Source organism: Muscardinus avellanarius (assembly GCF_963383645.1).
Source record: "Muscardinus avellanarius genome assembly, chromosome: 4".
NCBI classification, from domain to species: Eukaryota; Metazoa; Chordata; class Mammalia; order Rodentia; family Gliridae; genus Muscardinus; species Muscardinus avellanarius.
The window spans coordinates 17870009-17884681 of NC_137789.1; positions in this window are offsets into that span (position 1 = coordinate 17870009).

Here is a 14673-nt window from a genome sequence, read left to right on the forward strand (position 1 = left end):
ACATTTCCTCTAAAATCATCGACCAATAATGACCTATCTCTAGTCTTCAGTTTCTATACCTGTTGTATGAAGAAGTTGACATCAATAACCTTAAAGCCTTCCTTAAGCTCCAAATATAAAAAAAAATTGAAAGAGACTCTTAAGGTTTTAGTTTTGGAGCTTGGGAATTCCTTGAAACTGATACAGAATTCTCTCTGTGTGTGAATTCTGGGTATTTGAATTTTGGGGTGAGAAAAGGTCCTTAATACTATCATTAGATTCTAAAAATTGTGTTTGTGTGCATGTGTGAGTGTGCACATGCGCTGGGGAAGGAAGGGTCCTCAGTGCTGTTATGAGACACTAAGGTGTCCCAAGAATGCAAAACTATATCAAGAAAGAAGGGAATAATTAATTCAATTATGGTTATTGTTTCAATGATAGTAAAATAAGCATTTTATGGACTGTCTTCTGAGTGTTCATATGTGCACATATTGAATGGGATGCAGCTAATGGCTTTGGGAAATGTTTAGTCTATAAACCATTAATGTAAGTTGAGCTGATTCTCCTGGGATATGTGAATTGGGTTTATAATCAGAAATTCTGGGTCATTGTCCTTGCATGACCTGCCTGTGACTGTGACCTTTAGTTTCCTCAACCAAGAAATAGCTTGAATAAAACACTTCTTGCTTACTCCTTAGGGTTGTTCGTCAAGATCATAGGTAACTGTATGTTAGAGCCATGTTAGGTACAAGGCTTCCAGCCATGAATGGGCCTGAGCCACCTCCATGGAGTATGCAGACCAGTTTGTAGGCTAAGGGGTTGGTTTTCCCGAGATAGATATGCAACAGGGGAGTTAAAACGTGGGAAATCTATACTGTTACTCATCTCAGATGGGAGTTTAATTCTCCCTCCTCTTCTTTATATATTAAATTAAATCCAGGGAATAAAAAGTATTTAGATGCACATGATGTTTTCTGAACACAAAGGAATAATGTGGATTATTATTGCAGGATTTCTCTAAATGAGGGCCATGTACACATGGCAAATTGACCTCTGGGATTTTGGAGATGCTCTGAGGCTGATATCCTTGAGGCAGATGCTAGGAATTCTAAAGGATTAAGAGCCCTTGCTCAGACTTCTGACTCAAGGTGATGGGCTGAGCATGGGGTAAATGTCATCATTTCCAAAGCACACAGAAATAATAAATACATTATCAACTATATAACAGCATCCTAAAATTAGGGGCAACTCTAGACCAGAAACAGAAAAATCTCAAAAAAAAAAAAAGAGCAGTAAACCAGCCACAGTGTATATGGGTGAGGTCATTTAATACTTAATGATCTATAGGCGACAAAAGAATGAATAAATGCTATTGCTTATAGAGCAGGAACACGGCTTATAAAGCAGAGATGAGCATGGAACTCCTTCAACAGGCTCTGCTTTCTGAAGATCGCCCAAGAGTAAAGTAGTAAACCGTATGATTAAACATAAAGAGACAGAAAAAATGAAAGGAAAGATGAGAAACAGAGAGGCTAGAACAAGAAGCCATGGCATACCTCTAATAGGAGTTTGAAAAAACTTCCCAGGAGTTTAGTAAGATGAGCACTCAGAACAACAACAAACACCTGCCAGCTGAGACAAAACCCAACAACAACAAATGGACAAAACCAAACTAAATGAAACCTGGACACCGTGTGGCACTGCTGTAGAATAACACGTTAATAAAGAGCAAAACCCAAGAACCAGCACAGAGGAAGGGCAAATGGCCTTCAGAGGGGTAGAACCTGCAACAGCAGCTTCTCAGGAAGCAACTTGAGATGCCAGGAGACAGTAAGAGTCACCTCTAAGTGCTGAGGTGTGTGTCCTTGAACCTGAAATTCCAGATCTAGCCACGCCTGCATTTCAGCAAGCCCTCTAGGTGATGCTGAAGCCTGCTGACATTTGAAAATCAATGGGCTGCAGCTCTCTTCCTCTCTCTCTCCTTTTATTGGTGCAATGTCGTTATACATCATAATGAGATTCAAAGCCATATGAATGTACCTGCACACATGGTGCATTTTGCAGCTCTCTTCTGATAGACATCGGGAGATGTCTATCATCTCGAAAAGGCCTGGAACTTGGCTTGCCTGTTTGCCCACTTTTCACAATACCTGGTGTGGCTTGTGTAACAGAGACAATATCTTTTTTTTTTTTTTTTTTTTTTTTTTTTTTTTTTGCAGTAATGGGGATGGAACTCAGGGGCATTCTACCTCCAAGGTACACCCCCAGTCCTATTTTTTATTCTTTATTTTGAAAAAGGATCTCACTTAGTTTCAAAGGGCCTCAGTAAGTATCTGAGGCTGGCCATGAACTGCGATCCTCTGGTCTCAGACTCCCAAATTCTGGGATTACAAGTGTACACCACCAGCCCAGCTCAGGGACAATATCTTAACCTCTAAGAATGGTGTTACTGTACCAGTATTGGGAAGCGGCTTCAAAATGTATTAATGTACCAGTACTGGAAAAGATTTTCAATTTTTCTTTTTTTTTAATTATTTTTTTGGTGGTACTGGGAGTAGAACCCAGGAGCTTTCTACCTCCAGGCTATCCTCCCAGACCTATTTTATATTTTATTTGGAAACAGGGTCTCACTACATTGCTGAGAGCCTCACTCAGTAACTGAGGCTGGCTTTGAACCTGTGCGATCCTCCTGTCTCAGCCTCCCAAGCACAGGGATTACAAGCGTGTGCCACCACACCCGGCTCAATTTTTCAAATATATCTTTTGGAGTAAAGAAGCCAGGAGCTTCAGAAAAAGAAGCTGCAGGATTCCAGGGACCAAGGGAGATTAGCAAGACAACAGAGATAGTTTCAGGGCCTTTTCCAGACTTCGATAATCATGGGAGGATGCCCGAACCCTTCAAGAAAGACCAGAATCTGTTGACCAAGTAACATATTTGGGGGGGTCAGTGCTAAAAACAGGAAAGACTGGCAGGAAGGAATGCCCCCCACATCAAAAGGGCGGGCCCTAGAGGGGACGGGTCTGGTTAAGGACTACTATAAAATACTCTGTATCCAGGAATTATCGGTGATTTCATTAGAAGCACCCCCTCATGTTACCCCTGGGTAACACGAGGCTGTAACTAGCCTCTGTATTCCTCTCTTTTTAATAAACTCCTTTAAATCTTCAGCAAGAGTCCGGGCTATTGCATATCTATCCTTAGCTCAGGACAAGAACCTGCGGTTTTATGGGAATAGTCTTGGGGAGCCTAACAAAGGTCCCCAGGGACAGTTTCCCAAATCATAACAGTCCAGAAACCATAACATTACAAGTGGGCTAAATTGCAGGCTCAGACGGTGGGCTGGGGTGGGACAGGAGGGCTGAGATGAGAGTGGTGTCTGGGGATCTGGATAGCTTGCCAGGAGCTACCCATGTTGCCGGGAAAGCTGCCGGCTTGGGAAGCAGACCTGGTCCATGGGAACCAGTGTTGTCTTCTCCAGTCTCGGTTGTCTGGGAGAGGATACTCCTGTATACAAACAAGTATGCATCTGTTAATGTGCGTACAACAATTTCTTTGTTCTAAGAAAGAATTTGAAGTAGAGTTTGCCGTAAATGTGTGTGAAGGGAATAAGCCTACCTGCTCTGTCTTTAAAGAATTTATTCTCAGCCTCTTCAGGGATGCTCTTCAGAGGCTCTTGAGATAAGATCTTTTCTCCTACTAGTTTGAGTGTTTACTGTCTGGATTTTCTAGGCCCAAGTCCAGGTTCTTGCCTGAAGGACTCGTATCATTTTCAAAGTGTTTGTTTTCTTTAAGTAATTGGTAGCCATGATAGAGGTGGTCAGAGCAATCACTAAAGTTGTTTTTAAGGTCCCTGGAACTAAGAGGAATGGGTAGAAGGTGGTCTCAAAGCCTGCAGCATCACTGGGCACAGTACCTCTCAGACTCAGTCCTAGCTTAGAGACTATCTTATTCATTGTTTTGGTCTCCAGATCTGAACACAGAATTGATGGAGATGACAAGAAAATGCTTCCTGGAAGAATGAATGAAATTTCTGTTTTCTAGCTGAATTGGTTTCTATGTTTCCTGAAACCTGAGACAAAGTGACCCATCCCTTGATAAGCTCTGATAAGTCTGTGGACAGCATCCCACAGGGTGTGGATCGCATCTTCACTTAGTGATTTTGACTGAGCCTCCACGAAGACTCCAAGAGTTGGAGGAGAAGTGTGGCCCAGTTCTGTCTTTGGAATGAAAGTTCTTGGGCACATGTAGAACTCAACACCCAGGAAGTAGCCAAACTAGGGCCAGACATCCATCCCTTTAGATCCCCCTCTGTGAAGCAGGAGGTTTCAGCCATGCTTGCTGCAAAGGTGGGAAGTTCCTCTTAAATGGAGGCCTAACATTAAATTATAATTTAGTGAAGATACTTGGAGATGAATAGAGTAATATAGTCTGGGTTTTGTGAGAATCTAAGTACTCACAGCTGATTATGATTGAGGAGACACAGGGAGATTAAGAAGTGAAACAGACACTTCCTGAACATTATGACACTACCACTGGTTAATCTAAAGGCAGTATAGGATTAATTTGGAACACAGTTCTGATTTTTATTATTAGTTGTTCTATATCAGTTAAGAAATGTAATTCTACCTCTTGCTCCATCTGGGGTATAGGAGAAAATGATCAAAGAATCAATCACATTTTAAAAATGAGTCTTATTTTTTAAATGACTAGTTATTTTCTATTTTTCTATTATTTAAGTAAATTTAGTTCTTTCTCTGGTTGCTGTCCACTGGATGTTGATTGAAGAAAGTTGGAAAAAAAACTCAGAAAAGTGTAAGGAATATAAAATCACCAATATTTCCAAAACAAAGAACATATGGTAAGGTGGTGTTGTATTTAATCCAACATTTAATCCCCCTCCCCAATTCTATGCCCAACACACCAGCTACCCCTCAGTCTAGGGGTGTGGCTGGAGCCATGGTAGGGAGCAACCCTCTCCACTCAATCCCCTCTAAAGAGGGGACACATTGTAAAGGCTTGTGGTAGATGCCATCCAACTCATCTCTACTTTCTAGGGGCTGGTTTTAGCACAGAGAGTCTTATGTCTCAGGAGCATCTCAGCCCCAGGAAAACTGGGGTGGTGACTTTATTTTGTCTCCTCTTCTCATATCAGTAGAAAGCAGGAGCACTGGCTCCTACACTGGAGAGTAATGAAGGGCTGGCCCTCAGCAGCCTCACTGCTCTGTTGAGCAAGGTAAATTTTGCTAAAGCCACTTCTCATTCAAAGCTGGTCCAAATTCTGCTTTTTGGATCAGAGCCCAGGCCCAGAGGAGCCTCATGACCTCTGGTTCTCTGGTTTCCTTAGAAGCACCTAAAACAAAAAGACTGAAATCAGTGAGTTGATGAACAAGTTAGTCCTGCTATACTGGCTCAGCTCCCTTCTATTCAGGGCAGGGAATGGGATAGTTTACTAAAACTATGACCTTTAGAGTTGAAGGGCCTTGCAGCTATTTTTCTGGTTTCTTGGGCCCCCATTTGGTTCCTCATATCCACTACCAACACAGTGAGTAATTTGTATTACCAATCTCTACATTTCCAGTGCCTTGATGGGCAGACCCATTGGAAAAAAAAATGAGAAGACTAAGGTTTCGAGCAGGGATGCTAAATTTTGGGATAGAAGCTGCTGTTTTATTACTACAGCAGGTTGTATTACCCACAGCAGGTTTTATTACCAACTGCAACCAGTTGGCTAATTTTTTAAGGAAGAGTAACATGAGTTGGAAATGTTGGCTCAGTGAGAGCAGAACCAAGGTCAAACAAGACAAGGCCTCAAGCCAGAACCAGCCATGGCAATCTTAGAGCAAACCCTCCCTCCATCTTTCCCTCCCTCCCTCCCTCCCTTCCTTCCTTCCTTTATTTTTTCCTCTTTGTTTCTACCATCCTCCCTTTATCCCACTCTTTATCTAGACCCAATTATAGTTATTAGTTATTCTAATAAGTAATTAGTTATTCTAATAACTCTTCACATGCTGTGGTCTATTCCCTGAGGGGTGGTACAAAGGCCATGCTGGATTAAAACAATCCATCTAGATGGATTCAGGGTCTTGGCTGCTCCTTCTGCTCTCGCCTGAGGTTCCCACACTTCTCTAGGTTCCTGGGCACTGACACTCCTCCAACAAGAGTTTCTCTGGGTTCTCCTCTCATTTCCAGTTTGGCTTTTCTCCCTCTCTCTAGTTTTCTCACATTCTATCCTCTTGTTTTCTTACCTGTCTGGGAGCTTCAGGACCAGGGTCTAGATGGATGGCCTTCTTGACTCTGTGTTTAGTCTCTACCCAAATTTCTTTAATTTATTTATTTATTCATTTTTTTACCATCCTATATTTCCTTGTTTCTACTCCATCTGCCAAACTGCAAGTACCCTAAGCCACCATGACCAACAGCGCCCAGAACCAGAGATCCAGCAGAAGCCCAGCCCTGGCTACCCTACCAACTGGTCCATCCTCAGAGCAGAGAGCAAGGAATTTCCAAGGCAACCATCTCAGGGCCAGAGCAGGATGCTATTCAGGGACAGAGCAATAGGTTTGCTGACTCTTTCCTTCCACTGGGGATGGCTGTGAATGGAGAGATGGGGGCCCCAAAGGGAGCACAGATGTAAATCCAGCCTGTGAGACCAGATGATGACTGTGGCTCTCTACAATGAAGCATAGCCACATCCACAGACTCTATGCTCACACACGGCTTTGTGGGGAGGACAGTATGTCAACCCATAGGGAAGGGGGTGATACAGAGGAAAAACATCAGCTTTGAAGTCTAGCAGTTTAGGGTTCAAATTCTACCCTAGCTATTCACTAGCTTGGCTAGCTATTAAATGTGTCTTTTGTCTGTAAATTGAGAAAAATGTATCCTTCACATGATTAAGATTAAATTACATAATGTAATTAATACTGCCTACTGGATTGATTGGTAGTCCATTAAATAATAGCTGCTGAGTCAGGCATGGTGGCGCGCGCTTGTAATCCAAGGACTTGGGAGGCTGAGATAGGAGGATCGCACAGGTTTGAAGCCAGCCTCAGCTACTTAGTGAGGCCCTTAGCAACTTGGTGAAAATAGGTCTAGGAGTATAGACCAGAGGCAGAAAAGCCCCTGTGTTCTACCCCCAGTAACACACACACACACACACACACACACACACACACACACACATAAATAAATAAATGAATAAATAAATAAATAATAGCTGTTAGTATTATTTTTCAGACAATCTTTAAGAAGGTACTTGTCCATGATCACATAGCAGATATTTAGCTAAGATAGAACTCAAACCTTTGACTCTCAATGTCTTACATCCTTAAGAAAGGAACAAAGAAAGGAAGAGAGGAGGAGGAGGGAAGAAAGAAACAGTAAGTAATGGAGACACGTAGATTTTAAACTTCTGAAAATTGCTGTCAGTCTTCAGAGGATCATCATGCAAGTCCCAAGCCTCAGGTCCTTGACTGAGCATCACAGTGGACTTTATGATTGTGTTTCTTCCTCGTGGCTGACCTATATGTTTGGGACCATTCTTCCCATCTTACTATCTCAGAGGAAAAACATTTGAACCTAGATTTATATTGGGCTTCCAAGACATCAGTGGCCTGTACTTAATCTCTGTGCATGATCTCTTCTTTTGGGCATTTCTGGCTCTAATCCTAGCAGAGGCTAGGACACAATGCAGGATAATGGCGTTGAACTTGGGAGGAGGCAGACACGTGGTTCTGCAGGTGGAGCCAGGATGTGACGTGAGGGGAAGGGAGAAGAGCGGCTTTGGAAGGGCTTGACCCTGGGGTGGGGGGACTCTCGACCTCCCTCCTTTCTGTTTCCTTGTTCTTTGCTCATTCTTTCCACATCTAGCCCTTTTCTACAGGAAAGTGCAAAAGTATTGCTGCTGAGCCTGGGGCCCAGCATCCCAGACCCCAGATCTGATAAAGACGGTCCCACCAGACAGGTCCACGGTGCCACCTGCTCCTGGCTTCTCTCAGGCTGCTCAGATTTCCCAGCTGCCACCCTCCCCCAATTTTTCCAAAGCACCATTTCTCCCTTGGGGAATGATATCAGGGACACTAGGAAACCAAATGGTGAGAGGCCATTCGTTTTTGCATCTTTCTTCACAGAATAAAGAGCTTCAGCACAATGACAAATCTTGGTTGTTGCAGACAGAGAGAGCCAGAAGTGAATCGGGAGTCTGTCCCACTTACTGCCCAGCCAGATGACTTTGTAAACCTGACCTAACCTGTCTGACTCTGGAAAGTGGGCCTGATCAGCCAAGGGGCTAAAGCCCTGGAGGACCACACCGGTGCTACCACAACCCACATATCCCAGGACCCAATTCTTGGTTTCAAAGGCCCAGGGATGCACGGTTGTCAGTGCCAGTGGGATGGAACTTTGGAGACTGTCTCACTGATAAAATTCACACCAGAGCAACTAGACACCAGAACTCTGAGTTATGAGTTTACAATGAAAAAAAAAATGTGGTGTGTGATCCCATTAGCGTGGCCAGTCCAATTTCCAATGGAAGGTTCCTTCGGTGCCTATAAACCTTGGAAGGCAAACTCTGGTTAATTTGGGGATGAGATCACTGTACTCATTTAATAAATATTTTGAGAGCCTACTCTGTGCCTGTTGGGGACTAATTGCATCTTTCTCCCAAATTCCTATGTTGAAATCCTAACCCTCAGTACCTCAGAATGTGACTGCATTTGGATACAGGGCCTTTAAAGAGGTAATTCGGTTAGAATTGGGTTGTTAGGGTGTGCCCTAACCCAGTCTAGCTGCTGCCCTTATAAGAAGAGGACATTTGGACACAGATGTGCACCAGGAGGAGACCAGGTAAAGACAGAGGGAGTAGACACCATCTATAAGCCAAGAGACCAAAGAAAAAAACCAATCTGGCAGATACTTTTTTTTGGGGGGGGGATACTGGTAATTAATGCAGAGCCTTGAGCATGCTGGGCAAGCACCTTACCAATGAGCTGCACCCAAGCCCTTTTTGTTTTTTATTTTGAGACAGGATTTCTCTAAGTTAACCCAGCTGGTTTCGAACTTTCAACCTCCTGCCTCAGCCTCCCTGAGGAGGAGACAGGAACTGAGGTGGGGAATGTTACAAGACTAGCAGAAAGCCGGAAGCCCTGGAGGCTGGAGCAGGTGAAGGATGGGGTCGGGTAGTGGGTGGGTCCAGGAAGAGGGTGGGGCCAGGAAGAGGGGCAAGAAAAATGATATATGGAAGAACACCCCAGAAAAGATTAGAGAAAAGACCGCTTCAGCCACGCATGCTGGGGACTCTTAACAGCATACCTTGTAAGAAAAATGATCCGGGTGTGGTGGAGGGTGACCAGCAGCGCCGGGTGGGAAGCTGATCTGCGTGTCCCGGGAGCTCAGCGTATGGACGGGAAGCCCAGCCACGCGTCCCGAAAGCTCAGCGCAGGGGCGGGAAGCCTAGCTACCACCGTGCATGCTGGGGAATTTGGGACAATGTGCTGTGTGAATAAGGTTCTTGGAAAACAACTGAGAAGGCTGTAGCAGCGGCAACGGTGGTTAGTATTTGGTGGAGGCAGAGATTTAATCCAACCTACCTCATAAGTTTAAAGAAATACCCTCATAGGTATACTGCTACTACCGCATATGCTCAGGAATTCTGGAAAACATGCTAAGTGGTAAAAGGGTTTGGGGGGTTTCAGAAGGAGTCCTGCATAGTTGGGATGGGTTGCCATGCTGTGTGTTCTGGGAGTCATCACCCCTCATGGCTACTGCCCTCCTCTGTGCAGAGCGGGAAGCCAGGGTTCACGTGAAGCAGCAGAGCCTGCTCTCCGAAGTGAAGCTGTGGACCTCTGCCTTTGGAGGGAAGACAAAATTCATTGACACTAGGTATTTGGGGTCACAACTTTCGCAAAAGATATGTACTGCTCTCTCATATTAAAAAAACAAACAAACAACTGAAGAATGCTGGGCGTGGTGGCACACGTTTGTAGTTCCCATGCTTGGGAGGCGGAGACAGGAGGATCACCCAGGTTCGAGGCCAGCCGCGCTGGCTTAAGAGAGCCTGCTTCAAAATAAAAATATATTTAAAAAAATAGGTCTCCAGGAGTGTAGCCTAGAGGCAGAAGGGCATCCAAGAACCCCAGTACTGCCAAAAAAAAAAAAAAAGGTAGAAAAAAGGGAACATTTGTAGACGATCTGCTCATAGTTACAGAGACCAGAGCCCGATGCACAGCAAGGCCAGTGCCAGGGCCTCTGAGGCCAGGATAGGAGCCTGCTGGGTGGCTAGGCCAGTGCAGGGGCCAGCGAGGCCGGGATCAGAGCCTGCCATGAGGCATGGCCAGTAATGGGGCCTCCAAGGCAGGGATCATAGCCTGCCAAGGTGTGAGGCCTGTGTTGGGGCCAGTGAGGCCGGGATCAGAACCAGCCATGAGGCAAGGCTGGAGCTGGGGCCTCCGAGGCTGGGATCAGAGCCTGCCATGAGACAGGCCCGGTGCTTGGGCCTCCAAGGACAGATTGGAGCCAGCCAAGGAATAAGGCCAGTGCTGGGGCCACTGAGGTCGGGATCGGAGCCTGCAATGAGGCAAGTCTGGTGCTGGAGCCTTGAAGGCCGGGACTGGAGCCTGCCAAGGGGTGAGGCTGGTGCCAGGGCCATCATGGCTGGGATTAGAGCCTGCTGTGAGACAGGCCCAGTGCTTGGGCCTCTGAGGACATAATCGGAGCCAGCCGAGGAGTAAGGCTGGTGCCGGGGCCAGCTAGGCTGGGATCGGGGCCTGCTATGAGGCAAGGCTGGTGCTGGAGCCTCGGAGGCTGGGACCAGAGCTTGCCGAGGGGTGAGGCCCATGCTGGGCCAGCAAGGCTGGGATTGTAGCCTGCTGTGAGGCAAGACCGGTGCTGGGGCCTTTGAGGCTGGGATCAGAGCTTGCTGAGGATTAGGCCAGTGCCAGGGCCAGTGAGGCTGGGATCGGAACCTGCCGAGGGTTGAGGCTGGTGCCGGGGCCAGCGAGGCTGGGATCAGAGCCTGCCGAGAGGTGAGGCCAGTGCCGGGACCAGCGAGGCTGGGATAGGAGTCTGCCGAGGGTTGAGGCTGGTGCTGGGGCCAGCGAGGCTGGGATTGGAGCCTGCTGTGAGGCAAGGCTGGTGCTGGGGCCTTGGAGGCTGGTATCAGAGCCTGTCGAGGGGTGAGGCCAGTTCCAGGGCCAGCAAGGCCGGGATCGGTGCCTGCCGTGTGGTGAGGCCGTAGTTGGAGCCAACGAAGCCGGGATAGGAGCTTGCCTTAAGGCAAGGCCTGTGCTGAGGCCAGCGAGGCCGGGATTAGTCTACTGAGTGGCATGGCTGGTGCCGGGGCCTTCAAGGGTGGGATCAGAGCTTGCAATGCAGCATACACAGAGAAATATCACAGAAAACAAACAAACAAACAAAAATCAGATGGTTTCCCTAATATGCAAAAACTAGGAAGAAATGGGTAATAGGAGGAAATCTGATTGAAAAAGGGGCCCTATGGAGGAGTAATTAAGGTGGCCAATCAGAGAGGATGGAACGGGGGAAGATGGAATCTCTTTAAAGCACATGATGTATGTAAACAAATATATCAAAGTCAATCACTAAATCAAATATGGGATTGGGGGGGGAGTGGGATGGGGATTGGATAAGGGCCAATTGGATGATGTGTGCTTGGAAATCATCACAAGTCTTGTATTCCATTGTGATGTTTGACTACAATGCACCAATAAAAATATATTAAAGAAAAAGAAAAAGAGTACTTTGCTTAAATTGTCCTTTATACACTGTGGAGAACAGAGGCACATGTTTCTCTTGACTATGGAGGAGCTGGTGCTGCAGTAAAGTTGAAAGAACTTGAAAGGCAGATCTGAAACTGGAGTCTTGGGAGGAAAGACCTTTCAGACCCAGCTCAGAAAGCACCTCATCCACCATACTCCAGAGGGTTCTAATCAACCCAGCAAAGCCAGAACAGATCCTTCCCCCTTTTTTTCTGAGATAATTGTCACTTGAGACTCTGAACAGCAAATGGAAATATCTTGTTCCAGACAGAAAAGTGTGTATGGAGCTCCCTCCCCTTCATCCACTGTAATGACCTCAGCTACCTTTGCACATGTAAGGACTCCCTAATTGGGTTTCATTGCAGTATCTGGGATAGACAGTGGGCAGAGGGGACCATGCCTCCCTCCAAGAAAGTCCACTTCCTACTCTCTAGAACCTGTGACTATGTGACCTTACCTGACAAAGGATCTTTATATCTTTGCAGAGTGATGAACTAAGGACGTTGGGAAGAGGAGGTGATGTAGGATTCTGAGTGGGTCAATATCATCACAAGCGCCTTAAAAGCAAGAACTTTTCCACTGAAGACAGTGAAATGTGACATTGTCGCTAGCTTTGACATTAGAGCCAGGGAGCTGTGAGCCAAGGGACATGGGCAGCCTCCAAAACTGGAAAAAGCCAACAAATAGATTGTCCCTACCAAAAAGGGCAGGCAACCGTGCTAGCACCATGGCTTACCTTGGTTTTATTATTTTTAAAATTTTTAATAGTTTTTATATGGTTCAAACTCAGGGCTTACACACGCCAGGCAATGCTCTGCCTCTGAGCCATGTCCCATACCTGGCACCCTACTTCCAGCTTAGTGAAGCCCAAGTTGGACTCGTGGCCCCAAGTCATAACGTGATAAACTTCTTTGCTTTCATCAGCTGAGTTTGCTGTGATCTGCTACAGCGGCAATGGACAACGAACACCCAGGAGAATCGTTGGTAGAAATGTTTCTAAGCCCATGTGCCGGGACACTTCTTTTTTTCTTATACTTTTATTGGTGTGTGGTAATTGTACATCATAATGAGAGTCAAAGGGTACAGCCACAAGTGTGCCTATTACCGGGTGTATTTCCTTCCGAATCCTGCCTGGCTCCACCCTCCTTGCTCCTTGTACTTGAAGAAGAGTGATTGTCCTTCTTGTGTCAAATTAGACTCCACATCCTGCGACTCTAGGATAGAAAGTGTACCAGTTGCACCATGTCTGAAGGCTGGCTTCATGCCAGCCACCTGCTTAAGTTCCCAAACTTACTTAGATTACCAGAAAATAAGAAAAAATAATTACTCAGCGTTGCCCTAGAAATCTACCTTTAAAGGAAAAGCTGTGTGTTTCTGGGCCTGCATTTGGTCTCAGCGTCCCCTAGGGGGCGGTATGGCTCACTTTGCGCCTCCACGTTAGACATAGACACTTGACAGGCCTTTTCTCCAAACTTTAACTCTTGCCAAGTAGGTACCACTGCATTCTTATCAGGGGAGGGAATTGAGACTCTGAGAGGTGGAGTGACCCCATAGAAAGGGCAGAGCCACATTGCAAGCTCCCCGGATTCTCCGGCAGGTCTCAACATCCTGGAGCCTGGCTTTGCCCCTCATCCCACAGCCAGGGCCTGGGCACAGGTTCTGATGCTCCCCCAGGCTCCTGTCTCTGCCTCCTAAGGTGTCCTCTGCTTCAGCTCTCCTCCCCAGCAACCCATGTGGCACCATGACACTCCTCAGCGTCAACCCTCCTGGCATGCCTGGTATATTTTACATGAAGTCCACCTTTCTTAGCGTGGCATTCAAAGCTCTGTGTCATGTGGTTCTAGTTCATTCCTTCAGACCCTCCATGCTATGGACCCACGTTAGCTTTGCACTAGAATATGGCCTGGATGTTCATGACCATGAAGCTGAACCTCCCTGTGGGGTAGAAAAATGGCTGTGCATCAGCAACATGCAATCTGAAGTCACACAGTATGTGAGAAGCTGTCAGCACCAGATTCCAGGGTCCCCAGTGAGCCTCCCTGGAGCCTTCAGGACAGCATCTCAGATTTCTTCTCTGGCCTCCTTTGCTGCTATAACTGGGTGAAAACAACACCCTCTCTTCTGGGGAGGATTACAATAGCTCCGGTCTATTTTCCTCATGGAATGAAAATCTAAACATGCTTCACCACAGCTGAAAATCCTTTAATAACCATCCACTACACTCCAAATAAAGACCAAAGCCCTGAGGGCGTGTGGCCCCTGCATGGCTTTCCAGCTCCATCTTGGGGCCCCTGCTTCTCACTATGATGTAGTCTCTTTCAGACATCTTCGTGTGCCTCCCTCCCTTCTACCGCAGGGCCTTTACATGTGCTCTCTTCTGTGTAGAGTACTCTTCCTCCTTCTCTTTATTTCCTCTTCCTTACCCTTCATCTCCCTTTAGCCACTGCTAGAGGACCCCTCCCTGTTGGGAGATGGGATGGAGGCCGTCTGTGAGATGCTCTCTGCTCCCGGTGCATCTGGCCCCTGCCTAGTCCATCAGTCTAGTTATCTGTGTATGTGATTGAAGATGTAAGTCTTCTCTCCATCAACCTCTTTGCTTCCATGAGTTTGAGCGGGGACTCTGTGCACTTTTGTGAACCCAGTGTGGGTCACAAGACCTGGGAAAAGGTTGAAAGTCAATAATTGTCAGTTGAAAGAATATGCGCCAAAGGTCCCAGTGGTGAGTGGATCTTGCAGTTATCACTCACGTGTATTATAAGAGAAGGAACGAGAAAGGTGTCAGATGGTTCAACTACTGGGGATACAGAATTGCATATCCTATCCGGAAGGGTTTTTGTTATTCTTGTTATTAATTTTGTTTTGCTTTGTTTGGGGGAAAGAATTCAAATGGGTTTTGTTGTTGTTGTTGTTTTTGTGATACTG